The sequence below is a fragment of the Prionailurus bengalensis genome, chromosome E4 (genome assembly GCF_016509475.1).
Source record: "Prionailurus bengalensis isolate Pbe53 chromosome E4, Fcat_Pben_1.1_paternal_pri, whole genome shotgun sequence".
In the NCBI taxonomy this organism is placed as follows: Eukaryota; Metazoa; Chordata; class Mammalia; order Carnivora; family Felidae; genus Prionailurus; species Prionailurus bengalensis.
Window position 1 is genome coordinate 41831264 of NC_057360.1, and position 25999 is coordinate 41857262.

Below are 25999 nucleotides of genomic sequence, written 5' to 3' on the forward strand. Positions count from 1 at the left end.
GGTGGGCCTGGAAAAATAAGATTGCCATTTGTGAACTCTGTGGCCTGCCAGGCATTGAATGTACATTATTTTTAATCCTTGCAGCATTACTGCAACATGTTATTGCCCTGATTTTACAGATAAGAAAGCTAACACCCAGTGAGTTAAGTAGCTTGCTCCCAGATCATCATCCAGAGACCATCCAGGCTTGGATCATCCAGGGTTGGGCTAATCTTTGACCCAGGCCTGTCAGACACCAAGACTCATGCCTTCTCTATAATGCAACCCTTACCAAGAAAAAGAACTGTTTTACTGTGATTCAGCTGGAAAAGTAGACTCTAAGAGGGCAAGGTTCTTCATCTCTTTGTTCTCTGATGTTTCTCAAGCAGCTAGAGTAGTACCTGGCCCGTGGTAAGTTCTCCGTAAAAAAATGTTGAGTGAATTTTACCTTGGTGTCTTCAATACTCCTGGGCTCCCCATGTTTAGAGGGGGGAAAAGGGCACATTCTCATCCTTGGCGAATTGTCCACTGAAACACACTGGGGTGACCAACTGAGCGTGCCTCTGATCGCCACTCAACTCTCATAGTCCGCTTCGATGGGGGACATTAGGAACAGTCCCTCAATGTGGAGGAGTCCAAAGGAAAGCATGGTCCTTGACCCATCTGTGTTTCCTGTCTGGTACATCTGACCTAAGATATTTGGTCCAGTGAGGGGAGGAGGAGATTTCCCTGACACTGGAAAATCTGTTTCCTGGGACTAGGAAATGGAATGCCAAGGTGCTCCATCGCTAGAGAAAAGAATGCTAATTTCTGTTGGGTTTTCAGCCCCAGGGGTTAGAGTTTACCAAATCCTGGATCTCTTCCCATGCCTTTCTTGGTAGCTATGCCCTGTGTCCTCAGTCATCCGGTCAGCATTCACAAGCCCAGCAGCATGGTATTCTATAAGAGTGAGGATTTGGGGGAGTCCGGTGGAACTGGATACAAGTCTGCCTGGGCAACCGTGTGACCGTGGACAAATTATTTGACTTTCTGGACTCAATTTGCTCATGTTGTACGCCCCTGACACATAGTAGGCGTTCGCTGAATTTAAATTTTTCCTCTTCCATTCCTTCATTTCTCTTTCGTCTCCGTGGATGCTGCCATGAGCCTGCCTACCTGCTCCCTGCTAACCCTTGGGCTCGGTACATTTATAAAAGGATCAGAGCCCATTATCCTCCAGTAACTGAAAGGCCCGGAGGCCCCAACCTCCCGCAACTCTCCACCAAGGGGCCCCCAGGGGCCAACTGTGGGTTCCATCATTTCCTGTGACCGGTTACCCTCTGGATGCCAGTTCCCAGATTGTGCTTCCTATTTGCGCAACAAGAGTCCTAGAAAAGAAGGCAGAATGGCAGCGACCATGTTACCTTGTTTGCTCCTGCCCTGTAGTCCTCCCTCCGGAAGTAGGTGCTATGAGAGCCAACGCTGGGAAGTCTCTTGTTGATGGAGGGGGGCAGACTAGGCCACGATACGCTCTTTGCTTGTAGAAGCTGTGACCCGAGGGTGCCATTACTCTTCAGTCACCCAAGTCAGCTGCCCACTGCCATTAGAATTGAGCAGGCCCCTTGATAAACAGGCAGGAGAGTCCCGGTCTGGGAGCTCCTCCTCTCTCCCCAGCACACACCCACACAGAAACTTTAGCTGGGATGAGATAGCCGCTTGGCCAAGGTAATGCATAAAGAACATACCTTCCCTGAGCCGGAAGGGGCTTGGCACTGAGTGCCTGGGTTGAGTCCTGGTCCTTGCTCCTGCTGCCGCCTATGGAACCCATAAGGGCTCCAGGCCCTCTGGGAATGGGGGGACCTTCTCCAGTCCCCTCCCAGTTTCTAGAGAAATGGCATCTGGTAAGAGGAGTGCTTTCAGAGGAAGTGAAGATGTGAATATTAGCTAAGAGTCGATGCGAGCGGGCCTATGACACAGCATGGTTGCCAGGCTCCCATCAGTTGGCTGGTTCTGTTCAGCGTCAGCCAAGCCCACTCACAGCCTGGGAGCTACTCAGAAAGAGGGGTGCTGCCTTAGTCATCTCTGAACACCCAGTGTTTAGCACAGCCCTTGGTTCATGGAATGATCATCACTAAATGTTGGATGGATGGATGAATAACTGAATAAACAAATAGAAATTTTTCATCAGACTCGAGTCGAGATCATAGCCAAGTTTACTCTCTTCCTTCCCGGGGTCGCCATCTCTGTTCAACACTTCATCATCTCGTGCCTGAATACTTGCAAAGGCCTCCTCGTGACGAGCAGGGGCATTTAGGGAAATGAATTCTAGATTAGAAGTTGGGAGACCTGGGATTGGAACCATCAGGCCGCTCTCTTGCTTTTGGGAAATCACTGAACCTTTCCGGGCTTTGATTCGTTCGTGTGTCACATGAGCAGTTCGACCTAAAGGCACTTCAGGGACATTTCAACTCTCCGACTCTCTGTCTCCTCCTACCAAACAGCCCCGCAGATTAATTGTGATTGGTTACGAAAATTTTAAAAATCAGGAGATTTCAAGTAGAAATCCACGTTGCTTGCTTTGTCTCAAAAGTCAGAAGCGCTGACGACACTGCCCAACCTACTCCTCATGGCAACACTTAGCAGGAGCTGAGGAACTCCTGCCCCATTCAGACAAGTGTTTGCCGGTTTCCTTAACCACCACCACCACCCCCCCATCACCTAAGCCTGGTTTGCTTATTTTTGTGCCTGCCTGGTCCCTTAGGCATTTGAATTTGCAAACCTAGAGTAGGAAAAATAAAGCTTCTCGGTGCGGAGGCAAGGGCACCCAGGATGGGGTGACAGCCCCAGGAAGCAGTTCGTGCTTAGCTGGGTTCAGGTGGCAGAGACTGGGGGTGGGAGCTTCCTGGGAAGCTGGGTGACTGGCGTGTGAAAAGAAACAGTAGCCAGTGCCCCAGGAGACTCTGCTTGACCCCCCCCCCCCCCAGAATTGTTGAGCCCAGCTGTTCCCCACTCCATTACCTCTCTCCCCCTCAGACCCAGGACCCATGCCAGGAGGATAACACTGTATAACTCTATGTAACTATATGGCCATGGCTCGGAGGTGGGAGGAGGGCCGGGGCTCCATTTTAAACTCTTGACAGTGGTGCTAATTCCCATTCCACTCCTTTCTGCTGTCCAGCCTCCACTAGTATCTTTGGCACAAAGCGGGGCAGGGCGCATGAGGCAGTCCGGGATGGCCAATCTATTTGGATGGGTGGAGTGAACATTCTCGCTTGTCTCCTGCACCATTGCTGTGAACAGCTGCACCTCAGAGCTGCCTGGGACTCGCCTCGTCCGTGGTCCCGAACCCAAAGTCCCATGTCTGACCGGGAGCGAACTTGTGGCCCACGTGAAGTCAAGGCCATGTCCCAACTCCTTAGTCATCCTGCCCGAGCCCCAGGCAGCCCTGCCTCTCTGTTACCTTCTGCAGGGAGAACATCCCCTGCTTCCTCACTCACAGAATTTTCTTCAGACTTTCTAGTTTGTATGCTTTTCTTCAGCTCGTTACCTTTAGTTTGATCAGTTATTCTGCGGTCTGATCTAGTCTTGTGTGTGTGTGTGTGTGTGTGTGTGTGTGTGTGTGTGTGTTGTTCTAAAAAAACATCTCTACTTCCTTTCCCCAGCCATGAATTACTCATCATTCCTCATTTGACACCTTTCCCTTTTCATACGGACACGACATACCTAAACTCTGGTTTACATGACGATTATGTTGTCCCAGTCACTTGCAGTGAGACTGTATGTTCTGGAAGGCTTTTGTGGTTTTCCCAATGTCCTTTAATTCAAATGGTGGATTTTGAGCAAAGTGGTTTTTTAATATTTTTACAGACCCCCCCCCTTTCCCGATTATAAAAGGAATGCATAAAAATCTGTAACTTTTACTGAGCATTTACTATGTCGGGCACCACACCAAATGCTGAAATCGCATGACCTCCTCCCCTCCTCAGGACAACTCTGTGAGCAAAGTGTCATTCCTATTCTCCTTTTCCAGAGAAGAAACTGAGGCTCAGAGAGATAAAATAGTTTATCTGATGTCTCACAGCTACGAAGTGGGGGATGTGGAATTGAAACCATGCCTCTGAGATTCTAGAGAGCTGAGCTCTGTACTGCTTCCACACAAGATCATTCTAGAAAGTTTGGAAAATGCAGAAAAGCATAAAGGAGAAAATAAGATGTCTGTAAGTCCAGAGATAGCTGTTAACATTTTGATATATTCTCTGTATTCTTTTATATATGTAGGTAAGTATATACCCTTTTTAAAGCTGGGGACACATTAAATATTCAAGTTTTTTTAAAGATTTTCTTTTTAAGGCTTCATTTTTTAATTATTTTTTAATGTTTATTTATTTTTGAGAGAGAGAAAGAGACACAGAGCATGAGCAGGAGAGGTTCAAGAGAGAGAGACACACACACAGAATCTGAAGCAGGCTCCAGGCTCTAAGCTGTCAGCACAGAGCCTGATGTGGGGCTCGAACTCACAAACAGTGAGATCAGACCTGAGGCGAAGTCGGACGCTTAACCAACTGAGCCACCCAGGTGCCCCATTTAAGATTTCATTTTTGAGTAATCTCTACATCCAATGTGGGGCTCGAACCCACAACCCTAAGATCAAGAGTCACATGCTCCACTGACTGAGCCAGCCAGCCACCCTTAAATATTGTGGTTTTGATTCTAATTTTTTCCTACCCAACCCTAACTGTATTATGACCATTTTCCTACGTTATAAGGAACTGACCACAACTCAGTCTCAAATATGGTCCAGGGAATCCAATAATAGCAGGCAACGAGAAGCAAAAGGTCGGTGTGATTTTAGAAGAGAAAGAAAGATACGAATGCCTGAGGCCTTTTCCTTGAAAGTGGACAGTCTGGAGCCAGCCTGGGTGGGGCGCAGAGGTCTGAACCTGGGATGAAGAGATCAGAGAGAGGGCAGAAAGCTTGCAGCTCTTGAATTGCCTTTGAGAAGTTCCCTCCCTCCCTCTGTGTGTCTGGATCCCACGTGGAGGTGCGGGCCAACTTGTGTTTGAAGTGAGAGTTACACATGCAAGGTGGCTTTTACAACAGGCTCAGCTGAGGGCCAGGCATTCTGGAGGAAGATCTTGAACACCCTAATTCAAGCCCCCTATAAACCTGAGTGGAATTACTCCCTAATGGCCGAGAGGCTGGCTCCGCCTGCTGGGTTGATGCTCTCATACTGGCCTCTGGTTGGAAAGAACTGTGAGGCTTTCCTGCCTTCGTTCTCTTAAATGTGTGTGTAAAAGAGGCTGGGTAGATTTTATCTGTGGCTATATATATCTATGGATATAGATATATCCATAGATATATCTATATCCATAGATATATATAGAGAGATATCTATATCCATAGATATATAGATAGATATATATATCCATAGATATATAGATAGATAGATATATCCATACATATATAGATAGATATATATCCATAGATATATATATATTTTTTTTTTTTAAAGAAACTTTTTGGTTAATCATCCAAGAATAGAGAGCAGCGAGGAGCACAGAGGAAGGAGGTAAGAAGAACAGAAGGCTGCCACCAGCCTTAAGATAATTAGCAAATGCAGGGCTGGGGGCAAAGACAGCGTCTAGTGTATATGGCAGGACAGAGTGACGCTTGCGGTAGGTGACTCCTCTTTGGAATGACAGCCTGGATTGTCAGCCTTTTAAAGGTTGCACCAGCTGCCTATTATGAATTCAAGAGTGACCGAGTCCTGGCGGTCTCCATGACAGATACAGTCTTAGCCAAAGAATATTGGCATGTGTTCAGTGCAGGCTCCAGGGCTGAGGTACGAAGTCTTGGGTTCATCCATGTGCCCGTACCACCTCACTGTGTGACTCTGGGGAAGGCTCCCACCACTGTGCCCCTAGTCTGTCCCCTGGCATACAGGGAGATATCTATCCATGCACCTTCCTCCCTCCTAGGCCATCTTAGGAAGATAGATGAGAAAAATGGAGGGAGATGCTTTGGGTTTCCATGATGAATGTAGAGGGATCTCCATTCTTACATTGGTTCCTCCAGAATCTTCTGCAGCAACACAGGAAGAGAACAGGGTGCTACCATGACACATGTCACTTAACTGCTAAACTTGAGCCTTTTCATTCTACTTAATGTGTCAGATAATACAGTCCTGAATACCTCATAGGGTTATTACAAGAATCGCATGGGATAATGGATGTGGAAGTGCTTTGTACACCATAGAGTGCCTACAAGTATGTGGGTTACAATTTATGAAGATTCTTGAATGAGGAAGCCCCTCCTCATTCGCCTGACTCCTCGGAGGTCGGGAAGGCTGTTTCTCCAGCTCATACAAAATTTGAGCCCTCTTTCTTGGGTGCAGTGGATTCTCGCTGTACTGTAGATGGAGGGTGGGTCCCAGCAAGTATGAATGAGTCTCTCCACGTAGGTGAAAAATCTGGGGCTCTCAAGGGATTTAAAAGAGTCCCTTAGCTGAGGGGCCACCTGGGTGGCTCAGTCGGTTGAGTATCAGACTATTGGTTTCGGTTCAGGTCATGATCTCACAGCTTGTGAATTCGAGCTCCTAGTCAGGCTCTGTGCTGGCAGTGTGGGACCTCTTGGGATTCCCTCTCTCTCTCTCTCTCTCTCCCCCCCTCTCTCTCCCTCCCTCCCTCAAAATAAACTTAAAAAAAATTTTTTTAAAGAGCCCCTTAGCTGAATTTCACTCTTGACCATGCCACCAGCCAACAGTGTGACCTTGAACAAGCCCCTTAACCTCTGAGCAGCAGTTTCCTCATTTGTTGTTGGTTTCTAATCACAAAGGACCGTTACGATAATCTAAGGGGAGAGTATGGAATCTATCTACAAGTGGTTGAGAAGTTGAAAGCGCTATCCACGTGTGAAAGTACACTGTTAGAGCTCAGAGGTGTTCCTGAGGAGGCGGAGATAAGCCAGTATTCCATGAAGACTAGAAGTCCTAGAATCCTGCTATTACGTCAGTACTGGAAGGAGCCATAACTATCGAGCCCCTCAATTATACTGACCAGAAGAAGTGAAGCCAAGGAAAGCCTGTGGTTCCCGCAAGGACCCTGACCAGGTCAGGCTCTACTCTAGGGCCCAGGCTCCCCACATGGTCAGTGGGGCACCCTCCAGTTTGCCTCTCCCTCATCCTACCACCGAGGAGTGAGGACTGAGACTATTCACTCTGTATATACTGTAATATCCTGTGTTAGAGCATCTGGGATTTACCTCTGCCTTCCCTTCAAGCGGGATGTGAACAGTGCCTCTCGTGCTAACGTCCCAGAATCACCCCAGCTTTTGTCCGTGCCCTCGGACATCATGCACGTCTTGATAGACAACATTTAGGACGCCTGCCTGCAGGGCAAAGTGTGGAGCTGGGTCCCGTTCCTGGCGGGCCCGGGGCAGCTCAGGAACAGGGCTCTCCCGGAGAAACCGTGCCGGGTCGTCGCCTGAGCCACTGAAACCACAGGGCGTTGCTCTTGGGGTGTTAGGGAGGCCAAGGGAAGGGAAGGGCGGGGTGAGAACTGGCCGGCTCCCCCGCCGCGTCCTGAGGCTGGAAGGTGGAGATTCCTCCCCGGGGTGTGGCGCGAGGGAGGACGTGGGTCCCCGAGGGAGGGAGTGGGGCTGCCCGGCCTGCGGTGAGTCACTGCCCCCGCTGTGAGCAATCGCTAGCTGGCCGGGGCCGAGCCGCCCGCCTTCTTGGGGGGCTTTGGTGCAGAGCCAGACTTGGAAAGGGTGGAGGCGTCAGTTACCCCAGCTGCTCCCGGGGCCGGGGCCGGGGCCGGGCTGGGAGCCGCGCCGGAGCGGAGCTGGCCGACACGTCGGAACCCGCAGGCCCAGGGCGAGGGCGAGCGCGGGGCCCGGTGGCCGGACTAGCGGAAGGGGAGGCCGCCGCGCGCACACCGGCTGCAGGGCCGCCACCCTGGGCACGCAGGTGCCGGGCTCCTCCTGCCCTCCTACCCGGCCCGAGGTCACCGCGTGGGGGGCAGACCCGGACGCGGTGCCGGGAGGAGGCTCGGCTGCTCGTCCCCCTTTCGAGCCCTGGGCCCAGAGCCCCCTGTCCCGCTGGGGTTGGCTCCAGCTTTAGGACCCAGGAAGTCTCAGCGGGAAGGGGTTTGAGCTCTTCCCTAGCTGTTTCACTTTGCATCCAAGAGGAGACGGGGCACATGGGCCTGAGCCCCCAGTTGCTAATTCCCTGAGTCTCCCTCCCTTATGAAATGATGCCTCTCCGGGTGCCTGGGTGGCTCAGTGGGTTGAGCGACCGGCTTGGGCTCAGGTCATGATCTCACAGCTCATGAGTTGGAGCCCCGTGTTGGGCTCTCTGCTGACAGCTCAGAGCAGACATCTGGAGCCTGCTTCAGATTCTGTATCTCCCTCTCTCTCTGCCCCTAACCCCTCGCATTCTGTCTTTGTCTCTTTCAAAAATAAATAAACATTAAGAACAATTTTTTTTTTTTTTAAATGATGCCTCTCTTCCACCTCTAGCCACCACCAAAGCAGGACACCAGGTCACTGCCGCCTTCTCCCTCCCACTTTCCTTCCGTGCGGCTTCTCACTTCCAGCTCTCTGGTCCCTACAGGAATATCAGCCCCTGTGCCCTGTTTCCCTTTTCTCCCACCCCCACCTGCACCCACAACCCGAGAATCAGAATTTCTAAGTTGACTGATACTGGCCTGTTAGGATAATATGGTCAAATGCAGTATATTGACTGTGTGGTTCAATGACCATTTTAAACCATGAAATTGACAATAGAAGTTCTCATCTAAAACAGGCTGTTTGTAGATCCATGACTATCTTTGATCTTGCAGATTAAAAAATGTTGCTGGCAGAAAGAGTGGAAACCTATTTTTCTTTTCCCCTCATCTCCAGCTTTCTTTATTTCTCAGATGCACAAAATTGAATGAATCAAAACCCATAGTTCATGATCCATTTTCCTCACTGGTTAATGCATATCTCTCTTCACTACTTATTTATATAGGTTATTTACTAATAACCTAACAAAGACACCTGAAACCACCACCCAAGCCAAAAATAAGATCACTACCATAATTTGCATCCACCTGTGTGCCCTTTCGATCCCATGCCCTCGCCTCCTCACCCAGTCCAACCACTATCCTGAATTTTGTGCTCATCATACTCTTGATAAATTTATGTGCGCCTACGCAAATATGTTACTTAGTTTTGCTTTATATTCTTTATTAAAAATATATATTATGTAGGGTCTGTTGGGGCTTGTTTATTTTCACTCAATATTAGGATACTAAGACTTATCCCTGTTGGGTGTGGCTGTAGTTTATTCATTTTCGCTGCTACATAATATTCTATTGGTGAAGTTCTCACCCTGTTCCACCATTATGAATGGTACTGCCGCAAACATTCCTATTCATGTCCCCTGGTGTGTATGTGCAAATCTCTCCTGGGTATAGATCTCAGAAGGGAATTGCTAGGTCTCGGTATATGAGTATTCAACCTTACAAGATAATGACAGGCTGTTTCCCAATATATTTGTAGTAGTTTTGCCCCTACCAGTGAGGTGTAAGAGATACTGTTGTTCCATGTCCTCTTAAGTACTGGGTATCCTCAGATTTTTAAATTTTGGCAACTGAGTGTAAATATAGTATCTCTTAATGGTCTTGATTTGCATTTCCCCGATCACCAGTGAAGCCCAACAATGGAAATAACACTGCATAGATCAGACCTACAAAAATTGCATATATAGGTGTTATTATATAAAATCATACTGGGGTGCCTGGGTGGCTCAGTCGGTTAAGCGTCCGACTTCAGCTCAGGTCACCATCTCACGGTCCACGAGTTCGAGTCCCGCATTGGGCTCTGGGCTGATGGCTCAGAGCCTGGAGCCTGCTTCCGATTCTGTGTCTCCCTCTCTCTCTGCCCCTCCCCCGTTCATGCTGTGTCTCTCTCTGTCTCAAAAATAAATAAACGTTAAAAAAAATTATATATGTATGTATACATATATACATATATATATCTTAATATGTTATAAGAAATAAGAGGGTATTGAAAGAATGATGGACAAGAAACTCAATTCAGCAGATACCCAAATGGGACTCCCAGAAATGAAAAAATATAGTAAAGGAAATTTAGATTTCAATGAACAGTTTAAAAAAGACTATATCACAGCTGAAGATAATATTAGTGAACTGGAAGGGATTTCTTTTTTTTTGTTGTTTTACTGTTTATTTACTTTTGAAGGAGAGAGAGATAGCGCGTGGGCGGGGGAGGGGCAGAGAGAGAGGGAGGCACAGAATCCAAAGCAGGCTCCAGGCTCGGAGCTGTCAGCACAGAGCCCGACGTTGGGCTCGAACTCACAGACTGCGAGATCATGACCCGAGCCGAAGTCGGACGCTCCACCGACTGAGCCACCCGGGCACCCCAGAAGATATTTCTGAAGAAATTACATAGATGATGAAAAAGACGATGGAAGATGTGGAAAAGGTGTAGAGGCAGGAAAATAGAGCAGGGGTTGGCAAATTTTTTCTTCGAAGGGCCAGAGAGTAAATTATTCTTTACAAAAACGGGCAGCAGGCCAGATGTGGCTCATGTGTTATGGTCCACCCATCCCCGGAGCAGACTAAAAGAGATCCCAGTATACATTTAATTAATGTTTCAGGAGGAGATAATAGAGAAAATAGGAATGTGACAATATTTGAAGAAGCAATGGTCAATAATTGACACAATACCATCGTTAGATGTATGATACCTAATGAATCCCAAGAGCGATAAATAAAATTGACCCTTAGATACATCAAAATGAAACTACGGAACACCAAGGATAAACTCCTTTAGAGTAAACCCAGAAGGTAAATTCCTTTTCAGGGCCTGACATTTAGACCAACAACGGATTTCTCAACCTCAACATAAAAGCCAGAAGACAGTGGAGTAATATCTCCAAAGCATTGAGAAAAGAAGTGCTAACACAGAATTTTAGCCTCAGTGACAATCTTCTAAGAATGTCTTGCAAAAGCCTTTGCAGACACACACAAAAACGCGTTTCTACCAATAGGCCCTTCACTAAAGTGACTTCTGAAGAAAATAGTTCAGAAAGAAGAAAAACTACCTAAAAGGCAGTCTAAAATTCAGGAAGGATGCTGAAACACTAGGAATAATGTAACTTCAAAGTAAAATTTCTAGGGGCGCCTGGGTGGCGCAGTCGGTTAAGCGTCCGACTTCAGCCAGGTCACGATCTCGCACTCCGTGAGTTCGAGCCCCGCGTCGGGCTCTGGGCTGATGGCTCAGAGCCTGGAGCCTGTTTCCGATTCTGTGTCTCCCTCTCTCTCTGCCCCTCCCCCATTCATGCTCTGTCTCTCTCTGTCCCAAAAATAAATAAACGTTGAAAAAAAAATTTAAAAAAAAAAAAAAAAAAGTTAAATTTCTAGGCTTACACTGAAAAACTAGGAATAATATAAATTCAAACCAGGGAAGATAATGGGAAGAAAGAAAAGGAACCGTAAATGAAGACCATGGAAAATGTGGCCATTACAATTTTTTTTGTTGTTTGAGTTGTAATCTAGACAGAAAAAAGAATGACTATCGCCATTTATTGAGTGGCTACCCTGGAATCATTTTGCTTTGTTGACATTCTTAATTTCACGTAATATGGGTGAGAGTGCCAGGCAAAAAGAAGGCGTCAAAATTGCAGTTTCTGTTATCACTGTATCTTTGTGCTCCGAACAAGGTCTGGAACTCAGTAGGCACTCATTTACTGAAGAATGAATGAAATGGGAGTGAGTATTGATTCTATTTAAAGATGAGTCAACCGAGGTTCTGAGAAACAGCATGGTAAAAGGAAAAGCATCAACATGAGTATGAAATTCGCCTTTCTTACTTAGGAAATTTCTGGTATTGAACATATTAATGGCCCTCAGTCGTCCTCTCTGTAAAAATAAGTCATGGAGTCCTTGACGCAAAATAATGCCCATTAAATGCTAGGTGCTCACTTGAATGGTAGATTTGGAATGTGACCACGGCTACTTTCCCCTCTACCATGGAGTAGATTTTTTTTTCTCTCTTCCCTAACGCAAAAGTATCATGTAATAGCTGAGATTATGAGCTTTGGAATCAGGCAGGCCTGTGTTCATGGCCCGGCTTGAGCGCTAGTGAACTGTAGGACTCTGGGCCTCAGTTTCTTCAACTGTTGAGAGGGGATAATAGGAGCTATCACAAAAGGAGTTGTAAGACAGAGAATGCGTGCCAACCATTGTGCTGGAGATGACAAATTAGAGCCCAACTTAATGTAAGAGGGAGTAAGAGCTAATGAGTTGGCTCCAAGGGACGAGTAGGAAGAGAATGGCCTCTAACACCGGGCAAAAGATTAGTCCAAATGACCTTAAGTCCCTTCCAGCCATAAGGTGTTAATTTCTGCCTTATGCAGAAGCCAGGGAAATACCGTACCATTTCCACAGTCACCTTCTGACCGGTGAGCAGGCCCTAGTGGCCCCACACCCAACAGGTGAAACGGGCTGATAGATAGCGTGACATAATAACCACAATAATTGTATTTGAGGGCTCACTATGAGGCAGCACTGTGCGTCTTTATGTGGATTATTCACTTATCTCAAAATCTGGCCACCCATCACACCAGGTTACTATTATTATCCCCCGTGTATCACTGCCACAACCGAAGAACAGAGACACGAACTAACTTTCTCAAGGTCAAACAGGTAGTGACCGTGGATCTGGGATTTGGGTCGGCCTGCTCACAGAGCCTGGGCTCTTGATCGCTGCACTGTACTCTAGGAGACAACAAGCCCTCATGTCCGGAAAGCACCCTCAAGGCAATATTGTGGAAGAAGTGTAGCCTTTGCCGAACTCTGATTCTAGCTCTGCTTTATTACGTGGCCCTAGAGAAGGTACTTAGCCAGCTTTCTTCTCTGTAAAAGGGGGCCGTATTACCCACCTCCCATGTTTGTCGGGAGGATCAAATGAGATAATATAGGAGGTCCTCGAAAAGACCGGAGATCCTGTATTTCCACCGCGAGTCAGGAAGGCCTTCGCTGTACCAGCTCTAAGCCGATGCCTGTGTGCTCTGAGCCAGTGATGGGGTGACCTTGGGAGAGTGAGTAGGTGAAAGCTGACATTTTCCCTTCTGCTTGGAAAAAGAACTGGTCCGTGGCCCTGAACACCCTTCCACCACCACCCGTACCCACCCCCCCCACACACACATACACACAGAGCCTCGTCTATTTCCCCTCCCCTTGGCCTTGCCCCTCCGCCTTGCCAGGCCACCTGTTCAGTGATGTGATGTTGTTCCAGGCCCTCCGTGGGCTGCCAGCCCTGGACGTGTCAGAGGCCGCTGTCTGGACTAACTGACCGCTGTGCCACTAGGCCCCCACCTCCGTTACCAAGGTGGGGCTGAGCTCCTGACGGCAGCAGCAACTGGGCTCCACGGTCCTGAGCCTCCCTCTGCTCTTGCCCTCTGCCTGTCTCACCTGTCTGCACCAACACTGTGCCATTGGCTTTCCTGTCTTCCTTAAAAAACAAACAGGGGTGCCTGGGTGGCTCCGTCGGTTAAGCGTCCGACTTCGGCTCGGGTCATGACCTCACGGTTCGCGGGTTCGAGCCCCGCGTTGGGCTCTGGGCTGACAGCTCAGAGCCTGGAGCCTGTTTCGGATTCTGTGCCTCCCTCTCTCTCTGCCCCTCCCCCACTTGCACTCTGTCTCTCTCTGTCTCAAAAATAAATAAAAAACATTAAAAACAAAAAAAACAAAAAAACAAAAAAACCCAAAACAAACAAACAAAAACTGCAGTAAAATAGAACACAAATTTAACCTTGTCACCAATTTGGAGTGTACCATTCAGTGGCGTTAAGTACGCGCACACTGTTGTGCAGCTGTCACCACCATCCATCTCCAGACTTTGTCATCATCCCAGACAGAAACTCTGTATCCGGTAAACAATAGCACCCCACCTTCTTCCCCCGGCCCCTGGCCCCCTCTGCTCTACTTCCTGCCTCTGAATTTGGGCCTAGAGTAGACACTTCATCTAAGCAGAATCATACAGTATTTGTCCTTTCGGGTCTGGCTTCTGTCACTGAGCGTAATATCCTCAGGGTCCAGGAATGTTGTGGCAGGTATCAGAATTTCGTTCCTCTTTAAGGCTGAATAATGGTCCCTTGTATGGATAGACCACATTTTGTTCATCCATCCATCCATCTGTTGGCGGATGCTCTCTTTAATCAAACTCCCTTGGGTCTATCATAATTTGCAGTAATATGGAGAGAACAGTCTCTTTCCTGGCAGCAGGAAGCTGAGGAGGGTCAGTGTCCCAGGCGGTGGGGGAGGGTGCAGCCCAGGGTGCTGTTTGTTTGTTTTTTTATTATTTTTTTTAATTTTTTTTTTTTTAATTTATTTTTGAGACAGGGAGAGACAGAGCATTAACAGGGGAGGGTCAGAGAGAGGGAGACACAGAATCTGAAACAGGCTCCAGGCTCTCAGCTGTCAGCACAGAGCCCGACGCGGGCTCGAACTCACGGACCGCGAGATCATGACCTGAGCCGAAGTCGGCCGCTTAACCGACGGAGCCACCCAGGCGCCCCCCGGGGTGCTGTTTGTAAACTCTGCTGTGGAGCCTCTTCTGAGGTTTCGCCCTTCTAGAGGTCTCTCTTCTCAACAGATACTTGACGTGAGCAACAAACCCCGGACCCTAGATGTGCTGCTGGTTGGAAAGGAGAGCAGGGATTATCTGGGGCCACAGCCTTGCCTTATCCTGCGGACCCAGCCTGCTGTGGCCCCAGGCGTGCTCCATTGCCAGTACTGGAGACAAAGGGGCTGGGGGCTCCGGAACAACTTTTGTTTAACGTGCGTATGTTTTTGAGGTTTTTGTTTTTGGTTTGTGGATTTCTTTCATCCATCTCTGTCATTTCTGGTCTTCTGCTTGGCTCGATGCACTTGGGGATTTCTGTGTGCTCTGTGCTAGAAGTCGGGGGCTTCTTCTTTTTTTTTTTTTTTTTAAACATTTATTTATTTTTTTGAAAGAGAGAGACAGAGTGCAAGTGGGGGAGGGGCTGAGAGAGAGGGAGACACAGAATCCGAAGCAGGCTCCAGGCTCTGAGCTGTCAGCACAGAGCCCGACCCGGGGCTCGAACTCACGGACCGTGAGATCATGACTTGAGCCGAAGTCGGACACTTAACCGACGGAGCCACCCAGGCGCCCCTGGGGGCTTCTTGATACAGGCATGTCTGTCTTTATTTAGCCTTCTCTGGGAGTTTCCCTCAGGAAAGGCCCCCTTCCTTCCTTTCCCTGAATCTTCCTCGCCCTTTTCTGTTCTCCTTTCTCTGTTTCTCTCCCTCCTACACCCCTTCAGTGCACCAGCAGCTGCGCTGTCTCTGTCTGGACCACAATCTGTACCCTCAAGGTGTCCACAGGCTAAGAGGGTGACACATACTGACATCACACCTACCCTCAGCGTGTCTCACAGGTACCTCTGGGAGGAAGTGGGAGAGCCTATATTAATCCTCTGAGGTCATCAGGACAGGAATCCCCCAGCTCCAGAGTCCTGGGTGGGGCCTAACAATGATCAGACTGTTTTATATGGGCTCCTCTCTTGGTCCCTTTTCCTGTCTCGCCACCTGCCTTATAGGACCTGGTAGCATGTGGTGCGCTAATGTTGGCATTGAGGGTGGGCAGGGGGTGGGCCTCAGCTTCTTGCTGGCTCTTCCTGCGGTTGCCTGGCCTTCACTGAGTCATGTACCTTTCAGACCATGTTTTATAAGATTGGTAGGAGTATTATCATCAGTCCTGTCTACCTTAAAAGCCCGTCCCTAAGATCACACATCAGAGTGCTTTGAAATGGTGAGGCATTGCCCGGATGTGAGTTCTTACCACAATCTTCTTTGATTCTCATGAACTTTACTGCCTTTCTGCTCAGTCTTGCTGATACCACTTATAAGGAACCTCGGGCAGGCCGTTCCCCGGATACAGCTTGCAAACGATGGAGATTCTAGAGAAGTGAAGTCCGTGAATGGGGAGCACCACTGTCTTCCTGGTACATAGAGCCAGGGCCCAGAGCTAGGAAGCATGGGAACAAGGTGGCCGGAGGCACTGGGGGCCTCTGACAGAGAAGCAGCCTCGTCACTTTGTTTTCATTGTTCAGTAGCTTCTTTTTTTTTTTAAGTGTTTATTATTTTTGAGAGAGAGAGAGCACAAGCGGGGAAGGGGCAGAGAGAGAGAGGGAGACACGGAATCCCAAGCAGGTTCCGGGATCTGAGCTGTCAGCACAGAGCCCGACGCAAGGCTCGAACTCACGAGCTGTGAGCTCATGACCTGAGCCGAAGTCGGACGCTTAACAGACTGAGCCACCCAGGCGCCCCTGTTCGATAGTAAGGCAATTCATCTTCATCCAAGAGTGGTGGGACTTTGTACTCTAAAGAAGTGATGATCCTCTCAACTTCTGTCTGAGGTAGGCTAGTCTCATTATCTCTACTTTTCAGATGAGGATACGAAGGCCCAGGAAGAATGGATTTGGAGGAAGGGTGTGCTGAGGCAGAGGCAAGCCTAGGGCTGCTTGGGAAGAGCTGTCACGGGAGAGCCTGTGGGCTGAGAGGGGCAGGAGCCTGGCCGACTCAGGGCTCGAACTCACAAACCGTGAGATCACGACTTGAGCCGAAGTCGGACACTTAACCGACGGAGCCACCCAGGCGCCCCAGGCAGAGCTCCAGGAGGGACGGGGCCCATGAGGCTGGCTGCCATGGTGCCCTGAGCCCTTCTGGTCAAACTGGATTCCCTTCTGGGTTTCTTAGATATTTCTTAGGGCCTAGTGACCCATGTGCCAGGCTGACAGCTAAGTGCCCATAAGCCACCTTTATGAAGATGTTCGACACACGCCCCCTTCGGATGAATACGGCCCGTGGGCGCATGACCTACCCAGCAAAACTTAGGGTGTCTCATGTCCCAACCACCTTTTCACTTCATACCCATGTTTAGGGGCAGCTCTGGAAAGCCTCAAGAAAGCTCCCCTCCCCTCATGGTGTGGGCCGAGCCCAGCAGGGAAAGGCCAGGCTGTGAGGGAGCTCTCCCTGGCGGCAGCTGGCAAGCCGGCCTGCAGGGCGGATCCTGGCGGTGTGGGACACACACAGGCGAACAGGTAAAGGAGGTATTTCCACCCTTCATTGGGCACCGGATACAGATTTCTTTTGCATTGTGTGCCTCTCCCTGTACCCTGCTTTTCCGCCGAGACTGCATAGCCTTTTTGTCCCCGGGCCCGGCCCCGTGTTTGACTCAGACGTGCTTCACTGTAAAATGAAGGGGTTTGGGGGCACCTGGGTGGCGCAGTCAGTTAAGCGTCCGACTTCAGCCAGGTCACGATCTCGCGGTCCGGGAGTTCGAGCCCCGCGTCAGGCTCTGGGCTGATGGCTCGGAGCCTGGAGCCTGTTTCCGATTCTGTGTCTCCCTCTCTCTCTGCCCCTCCCCCGTTCATGCTCTGTCTCTCTCTGTCCCAAAATAAATAAAAAACGTTGAAAAAAAAAATTTAATAAAAAAAAAAATGAAGGGGTTTGTATTCTATTGTCCCTCAAGTTCCCTTCACAACTGTGATTCTGGAATTCTGTGAGATGTCTGATACAGTTGGGAGGAAAAGTGGAGGGTCTCCTCCCCGAAAAGGCCGGGAAATTGACTGGCTAGTGCAGTTGCCAGGGATGATGAAATTGGGATTGGGTCCGGCCCGCCTCCCAGCTTGTGATCAGTCAGGACCTGGCCCCGCGCGGCTCTGAGAAGGTAGCGTACGCGGGACTTACCCACAGAGGTGCAGTCATCGCCGCTTCTGGGTGTCGCAGAGTCCTGCGCGGCTCTGTCTCCTTTCCGTCTCTCCAGTGTGAGCCAAGCTGGCACCAGCTCCGGAGGAGGCATCCAAGGGGGTTCTCACACGATGCAGAGAGCTGCCCATGAGTCTGAAAGGGAATTCCTTGGCCAGGTGGCCCTGTTCAGCAGACAGCTCCTGCTAGGAGGACGTGGCAGGATTTTGGCACTTGGCAGTCCTCTGCCCCATCTGGCTCCTTTGGAAAGAGTCCTGACCCGGGGGCCTGGGAAGGCGGTGCGCTAATGTTGGCATTGAGGGTGGGCAGGGGGGTGGGCCTCAGTCCTGGGGAGCAGCCCCTCTACATATCACTGCGGGGGCCTAGTCCTCTCCCTGCCCTCCTTGCAAGCAAAACTCAGAGTCTTTGGAAGTCTTCGCCCTTCCCAAAGCAGCTCAACTTCTGTGTTCTCCCTGCCTCCTACAGTTGGGTTGGCTGGGCATTTTATCTTCCTATTTCCTTCCTAGGTTTGGCTCACCGCCTGAGCAGTGTCTTATCATCCTATTAGTGGGGCCTTCCACCCTAGTCTCCCCGGGAAGAATGGGGACCGTCAAGACTGTCCATTGTCGGGGCGCCTGGGTGGCTCAGTCAGTTGAGCGGCTGACTGCGGCTCAGGTCATGATCTCACTGTTCGTGGGTTCGAGCCCCGCATCGGGCTCCGTGCCGACGGCTCAGAGCCTGGAGCCTGTTTCGGATTCCGTGTCTCCCTCTCTCTCTGCCCCACCCTCCCTCGCTCGCGCCGTCTCTCTCTGTCTCAAAAATAAACATTAAAAAAAATTTAGAAAAAAAAAAAAAAGACTGTCCATTGTCTTTCCCCTAGAACCTTTCTGTAACCGTCTCTGCGTGTTTTACTGTATGCCCCTCCTGCCTTGGCCCTTGAAACTATTCCCATGGGGAGAAAAAGGCCATTCGCCCTCCTACCCCTCTGTAGAGCCAACCCTCTGTTTGTTCTCATGGAAACCATGGCAACCTGGCCAAGAGGCCACTTCTTCAATCTTGGAAGTTCATGTCCCAAAGCCTCGCACTCACACCTGTGAGCCCTCTGGCTCTCTTGTTTCCAAAGGGGGGCAAGAGCCTCCGATTTTTCAGATCTGCAAAGAGGAGAAAGTTTCAAACCAACCAAGCCCTAGGTGATCGTTGCACAAGCAGGTTAGGGTCCGGAGTGCGAAAAAAGGCAACATTAGCTGGGAACCCTGAAGAGTGTTCTGGGGTGTGGTCGACACTTCTTTTCCTTCTGCTCTTTTCTTCTCCCCCCCCCCCACCCCCCACACGTACTCAGTCACTCAGAAGACGAACGTCGGAGGCGGTTATCTGTGAGCTGCCACCAACTGCTGTTTTTTCTTTTTCTTCTCCTCAACATGTTTGGCCTTCTCGCTCTGGTGCTACCTTTTAAAGCCCAAATCGGGAATCCAGGGAGCCACAGTGATGAACTGCAGGAGCCCGGTCGGAGAATTCCACAGCCTTAGACGGCAAAGTTTCCAGGCCTCACTGCCCTGGGACTTCCCCCACGGAGGAGTTCTCTTTCGGGCCCTGCCTGTTGGAGGAGGTGGGGGGAGGGAGGGCCTGGCGGTATGTCCTCAGCTTCTCTTTCGACTTGGCTGCCTGCAGAGGGAGGGTTCAGTGGCTGAGACCCTGAAGGGAGAGCATGGACCCCTCCCTCCAACCCTCCGACCGAAAAGGATTGTTCTCTGGTGATGGAGAGCTTACAGATTTGCAACAGCTGGCCAGGGTGTGTGAGCCTTGTTGGGGCGGGGGGGGGGGGGGGGGGGGGGCAAGGGGACTTTTGCAGAAGCCAGTGTTGGGCAAATAGTGTGAGACTGCCTGCAGAGGTCTGGCTCTGCTGGGCCTGGGTCCCTCTGTGAATCCTCGAATCCTCGCACAGTGGCGGGGCAGAAGGCAGCCATGTGGCCAAGAAGCTGGTCTCCAGCCTCAACTCCCTACCCACGTTCTCTAGGCTCAGAGTGGAGGCGAGGTGGGATAGTGGAGTATCTTGCAGCTTGTGGTTGGGTCGGACTAGCTTATTGTGTTCAGTTCTGGACTTTTCCGTTTCTGTGGACACTTTGAAAGGAGCCAGAGTCAGACTGTAGTCCTGGGTGCCTTTCAGTCTGTCCAGGCTCCCAGCCCCTTCCTCCATCGGGCCGCTCCCTTATTCGTGCCACATTGGGAACTTGACTGAGCGTACTAAATCCCGACTCTAGCTTTTAGTCCATGGAATAGTCTCCTATCCTTTCTCTTCCCCCATCTCGTTAGAGCTCCTCACTTCTGGGGCCTTGGTGTTAGCCATTTGCTAACACAGTTAGATGCTACATATTTGGCTTGGCCCAGGCAAGCTCCAGAAGGCTGTGGGAGGGGGCAGGTAGACTCACAGAGTTCATCCTGTGTGCCCTCGGTCCATCATCTGTGACCCCAGTGACATGGATTGGTGCTGTGTTGGTGCTCACCGTGACAGCCCCGGAAGTGCCCAACCTGCTTCTCAGCACATCTGTACCTGCCCCTCCTTGAGCCAGTGGGCGCTGGACAGGGCTGATCGGTTCCAGAAACTACTACATAAAGAGAATGGAACTCCATCCAATCAGGCTGTTGCTAAAGTTGTGAAAAAGAGAAGGAGAGGGATTTTGAGATTGAGACAGATAGATGAGGGGGGGCGGTGCTAGGGGGGGTGATAGAGAAGGAGAGAGAGAAGGAAGGAGGGAGACAGGGAGACAGGGAGAGATGGGGAAAGTGATATACACAGATAGAAAAAAAAAAGAAAGTGAGAACCTTGGAAATGAGGTATAGGGAAGAAAATGAGATGGAAAGAGTTTGGAACGAGGTATTTTTCCTATGATTTCTGGCAGCACAGTGCCTCAGATAGAATCCAGAAAGAAGCCTTTTTTGTCACTTCCTCCAGGCCTCCCCCCTACCACCGTCACCATATTCTCCCAGACTTTTCCTTGGAGGTACTGCAGTGGTGTTTAAAATGCTGTGTGTGGGAGTTTGGAATCGAATGGGTGTTGGGAGAACTGAAATTCTTTGTGTTTACCTTTGCCTCCTCCCTAGAGAGTGGGGGACCCCTGCAATGATGGCTGGTCTCCCTCTACCTGCACCAGAAGAGCCCTGGGATGGTGTCCTGGAGAACAAGTGAGATGTGCCAATCCGTTCGGTCTACCAGGCCCCCAGGAGGGAGGAGGGGGAGATGAGACAAATGGTGAAGGAGTGGTTCTTGGGACTTATAGGTACCTGGTTCTCTCTGGAGATTGGGTCCCCTTCTGGGAATTCCGTGCTTCTCCTTCCCTTGGAAATGGAAGCACACTGGAACAGAGAAGGGTGATTCGTTCATCAAGTCCACATGTTAGGTCAGGCACTAGGGCAGGGGTTGGGATAGAGAGATGAGACAACCTTTCTGCTCACTTGGAGGAAGAATACGCCGTACCCTCCACTCTCTCTCCTCTTCCGGCTACAGTGACCAGCTGAGGCTGAATCACCTCTTCGCCTGCCCTTTGTCTCTTTCGACAATGGGCCCTGTGTCCATCACCACGGATCTGAGCTCTCTTGAACAGATGTTCTTTCTAGTCCATGACTTTTGGGAAGCTTCCTCTACCTTGGGGGTGTCTGCTTCTCTTTGTCTTTCTGTGTATTCCTAAGTAATGGCCACTCTGCTTGAATTAATACCCTGAGACTTAGGAACAGAGACGCTAACGTCTGGGACACCAGCCTTCCCCCCAGCCTACTGTCAACCGTCCAGGATAGTGCCCCATACTGGACCCCTTCCTCACCTCCTCCCTCCTCCCTTTGTACCCTCCAGGAACAATGGGATGCTGATGACACTTGCTTTGACAGGCTTAGCAACCATGACTACTCTGCTCTTTTGACCCCAAGGTATTGCCAGGACTGATTTCCGTCCCAGGTTCTGATTTTCCCAGCCAGACTTTGTCGGCTAACCCGGGCTGTTCAGTTAGGCCTTCGACCTCTCCTGGGGCAGCCGAGGATGCTTCCCTGGTGGAAAAGCTGCAGCTGCCCCCTTCTGCCCTCTCTCCTCCTCATGGGGTTGTTTTCCTCAATACCCTTTCAGAGCTATGGTGGCAGCTGGAAACATTCAGTTATAATCTGAGATGGAAGAAATGGGAACAGTTCGTGGGATTTGCTCTTAGCACTGCCCCAACTTCACTTTTATCTGATTCACACGCCCATCAGCGGGAAGGTTTTTTTTTTTTCCCTCCTCCTAAGGATATACCAAATCCGAAAGGAGCTGGAATAAGGTGGAAAAAGAGGGCTGATAAAATTCAGCAGCATCGTTTGTATTCCAACCAGCTGTTTCTGGAAGGTGACTCTCTTACTTAGATGCTATTTAGTAATTGTTAACCTATTGCTTGTTTATCAAAATTGGTACACATTGTGTGTGTGTGTGTGTGTGTGTGTGTGAGAGAGAGAGAGAGAGAGAGAGAGAGAGAGAGGAGATTACCACATGGGCTAGTTCCTTCCGCTCTCTTGCCCTTCTTGAGATGCCTATGACCCACAGCCCATTTCGTTTTTCTTTTTTGTTACTTTATTTGGGGTTGGACGAGTGGAGAAGGCAGGGGGCAATAGTGCCCCATCTAGGGGCTCATCTCTGGTCACTCCCTACCTCTTCTGCCAAAAACCTTTCTTCCCCATGTGCCTGGCGCCTTGAAGACATGGGTGTCCAAGGAGGAATCAATCTGACTCCTAATCATCCTTCAGCATCTGAGCCTTCATTGCCAACTCCTTGGTGCCAGCTCGGGGCCCTCGCCACGTTGACTACAACTCTAAATCTTGTGCAGGATACCCCTTCACCCCAGAGCTCCCTGAGGGGTGAGAATTGGATGAAAGTTCTCTGTGTAAGTGGGGAAACACGGGTCCCCTTCAGAGGTACCTCTAGAGGCCATTCCCTGCAGACCTGCAGCCGGGGGACGCCGGGGCTGGGCTCTCTTCCCGTGACTCCTGGTAGAATCTCCCGTGTCCTCGCCCTGATGACATTGGCGGCCAATGGGGGCCGATGGCGGGGTGGGGCGGCCGAGGGGGATGTGAGGAACGTTGCTGGCTGGAGCCTGCCTTTGAAAGGAAGCTAGAAGATCAAGTGGCTTTGCCTCCGCTTAATAATGTAAGTGGTACAGAGGTGGGGGACACCGAGTTTGGCCTTTCTCCTTGCGGGGCTGGGGTGCCTGCACACCTGAGTAAGAAGGCACACATTCCCTTCTTGAAAGGAATGGGCCATATCCCCCACTTCAGGTTTCCCTTTCCTGGCTCAAGTCCCAAGCAAGCTCTGTTTTACAGCTGCACACTCTTTTTGTTCCTGAGAAAGTTACGGTGGCTCTTTTTGTTTGTTGTTTTTTTTTTTAAGCCATACTAGGGGGTTGGGAAAGGAAAGCTTGAAAAGTAAAATAATAAAAAACAGACCACTCTGCCGTTACAGGCACATAAATAGCTTCACTGTAGCCAGGCTGCACCCTCGTTTCGCCATAGCAACCTGGAGCGGGTGTTTATAGCAGCCTGTCACCCCGACTGGAAAACAGCTGCTGCCCCCGCCCCCCCGCCAGCCGCACCCCAGAGCAGCGGGCAGGTGCCCCCGAGGGGGTGCGGGGGGTGGCGGGGGAAGGCAGCCTGGGGTCCGGATGGGCCAGTGGCGGGAACACTGGGGGAGCCCAACGCGAGGGGTGGGTGTCCTTGGTTCCCAGGCTTCCCGTCACCTGCGGGCGGCCCCCTCCGTCTCTCACCTGGGGTCAGTCATAGGAAACAGGAGCGCAGAGGGCGCTTAGCTCCAGCTGGACCCAGGAGAGGCCTGGGTGTCCTCTGAAGCTGACGAGGTGGCTTGTTTCAACTTACGAATAAACCTTGGCTCCTGTGGCAAGTTCCGGGGAGTCCTCTCGAGTCCATTTTCTCAAGGACTGACAGGAGAGGGGCTTCCCTGGGGAAGATCACGGGTGTCTGGGAAAGGGGGTGCCCTGAGATGCATGGAAGCAGCGATCGGCACCCTGGGAGAGGGAAAGGCAGGAAGGGATGTGTGATGTGACTCTCCTGTGCCTCCCCTGTCAGCCTAGGTCGGAGAGCACCTTCCGGCCCCGGCCCCTATTCAAGGCCCCCAAAGTGCATTAACCTGGGGTTGTGAGAGGGGTTCCTGACGTTCCTCGCAGAGATGCCTCGTAACCTGTGCCGTGTCCTCTGTGTGGGCCCCAGACCCGCAGCCGCGGCACCCTTGTTAGGGAGCGCGTTAGATATGCACATTCCCAGGCCTGCCCTCCCCCGTCCGGAATCAGAAACTCTGGCCACAGCAGCAGCAGGGCCCAGCCATAGGTTGTCATCAGGCCTCCCGGGGCTCCTGATGCCCACTTGAGTTTGAGAACCACTGCTCCAGACCGGGCCGCGAGCGCAGAGGAGAATGGCCAGTTCGCTTTCTACGGCCGGGGGCTGCCGTGGTGGCCGCTGTGTGTGCAGTTAGTGGACAAGGACGGACAAAGCCGGGCGAATGGGACGACATGTTATCAGGGAGTGCCCCGGCCCTCTTTCCTGATGCACGTCATCTTCTCAGCGTGGGGTCCTTGCCTGGGACTTCCAGGAAACAGCTGGGCTGGGAGAAGGGCTGGGGGTGGAGGGCATTCTCTGTGCTCTGTCCAGGGGACGCTGTCATGGAGCGGAGGGAGGAGATGGGACGGTCTTCCAGGCATGATGTCCAGCCTACTCTGACTAGGGTCACACAGGAATGTTATGGGGGACAGAGCAGCTCTGTGACACTCCCTTCTGGTGGCTGAGCTGTGGCCTTCTCAGGCCGAGGCCAGGGCCTTCCCCCCTCCCCTCTGGGGGCCCCCGCCAGAACCTGAGGCCTAGGAGCTAGCTACGAGGTCCTGCTCCAGCAGCCAGGGAGACTGACCCTCCTCTCCCTCTCCACCAGCCTGGCATGACTCTGCTGAAATTCGTTTCTAAAAATAACCCAAGATCCAATCCAGCTGCTAAAAAGCCCCTTTGTTCCCTTGGAACCAAAATGTGGAAAAACCACGGAAAGCAGCCCCAAGAAAGGCGATGTGTGTTGTCCGAGAGAATATACATACTGGACATTTGCGTGTGACCGGCCAAGGTCTGCGTCCTGTCCCAGTTCTGAAGAGCTGCTCCCTGCTTAGGAGTGAGAAGCAGACACCCTCGCTGCCCCATATCCTGAGCATTTCCCATGAGCAAGTGGGAGGGCCTGGGGGAGGCTACCAGCTCCCCTTCCATTAAACAACAGGCCTTCTTCCACGCGGCACCGTCACTCCCGCCTGCAATCGGCTCTCGTCGTCCTTAGTCGACTGAAGGGAATGGTCAGTGTTGTTTCGTCCTCCACATTGTTCTGAGCTCTGGCTTGCTGCGAACACTCCCCCACAGCCCTTGGGTCACAGGAGGCCACGGAGGTGACCTGGGCCAGTATGACTCAGATTATGTGGAAGCGGGTACATTCCCCATGGCTCCGAGCCTGAGGGACTGCCCTTTTTCATCCTGACCTATTGATGCTATTTTAGGAGAATACCGGAGGGGTGACATTGCCCTCTCAGGCACAGTCTGCTTTAGTGTCCCGACCCAGGCCATGAAGCCTCCTGTCTCCATCTTGATGGTTCCTGGAGTCTCTGACATGAGCTGACTCTCAACAAGCCAGATGATTAGGAACAGGCTACCAACCGTGGGTCAATTCTTGGTATCGCTGCGTAGTTTGTGCTGTCGATGGGCCCTACCTTTTCCTGCGCCCTGAAGGCATCAGGCCCGAACCGATAAGTTTGGTCACCGTTGCCTTAGTGTATCTTAGACAGTATAGCCCCTCGAGGACTGCATGGTCTCAGGATCACCATGTGTTTTGGATTTATTTGTTGGGGCGTCAGGTGCAGAGTATGGAGCTGACCATACCATTGGTTCATGGCTCATTTTATCACTGGTCCATGAGGGGCCCTTTGTGTGTTCACCGTTACCCCATATTCCACCTCTATCCCTGTCCTCACCCATTTCAATGGACTAATATGTATCTTTTGTTTAAATATGTCCCGTAAAGGGGCGCCTGGGTGGCTCAGTCAGTTAAGCATCTGACTTTGGCTCAGGTCATGGTCTCACGTGAGATATAAGCCCTAAATCAGGTGAGCTCGAGCCTCGCTTCGGGCTCTGCATTGACAGTGTGGAAGCTGCAGGGGATTCTCTCTCTCCCTCTCTCTGCCCCTCACTCACTCGTGCTCTCTCCCTCTCTCTCTCTC

General features: G+C 50.9%; 1 protein-coding gene across 10 annotated transcripts in view; it reads left to right on the forward strand.

Annotated features, from left to right (window-relative positions):
- ATP2B4 (ATPase plasma membrane Ca2+ transporting 4) overlaps positions 1-25999 on the forward strand; it is a 98625-nt gene that overhangs the window by 12542 nt on the left and 60084 nt on the right. Inside the window, exon 1 of one of the 10 annotated variants that reach the window (XM_043567967.1) lies at positions 25337-25537. The exons of the other annotated variants lie outside the window; for them this stretch is intronic. The gene's annotated coding sequence lies outside the window, so the exon portion shown is untranslated. Of the gene's footprint in view, positions 1-25336; positions 25538-25999 lie in introns of those variants that run through there. 10 annotated transcript variants of the gene reach the window in all.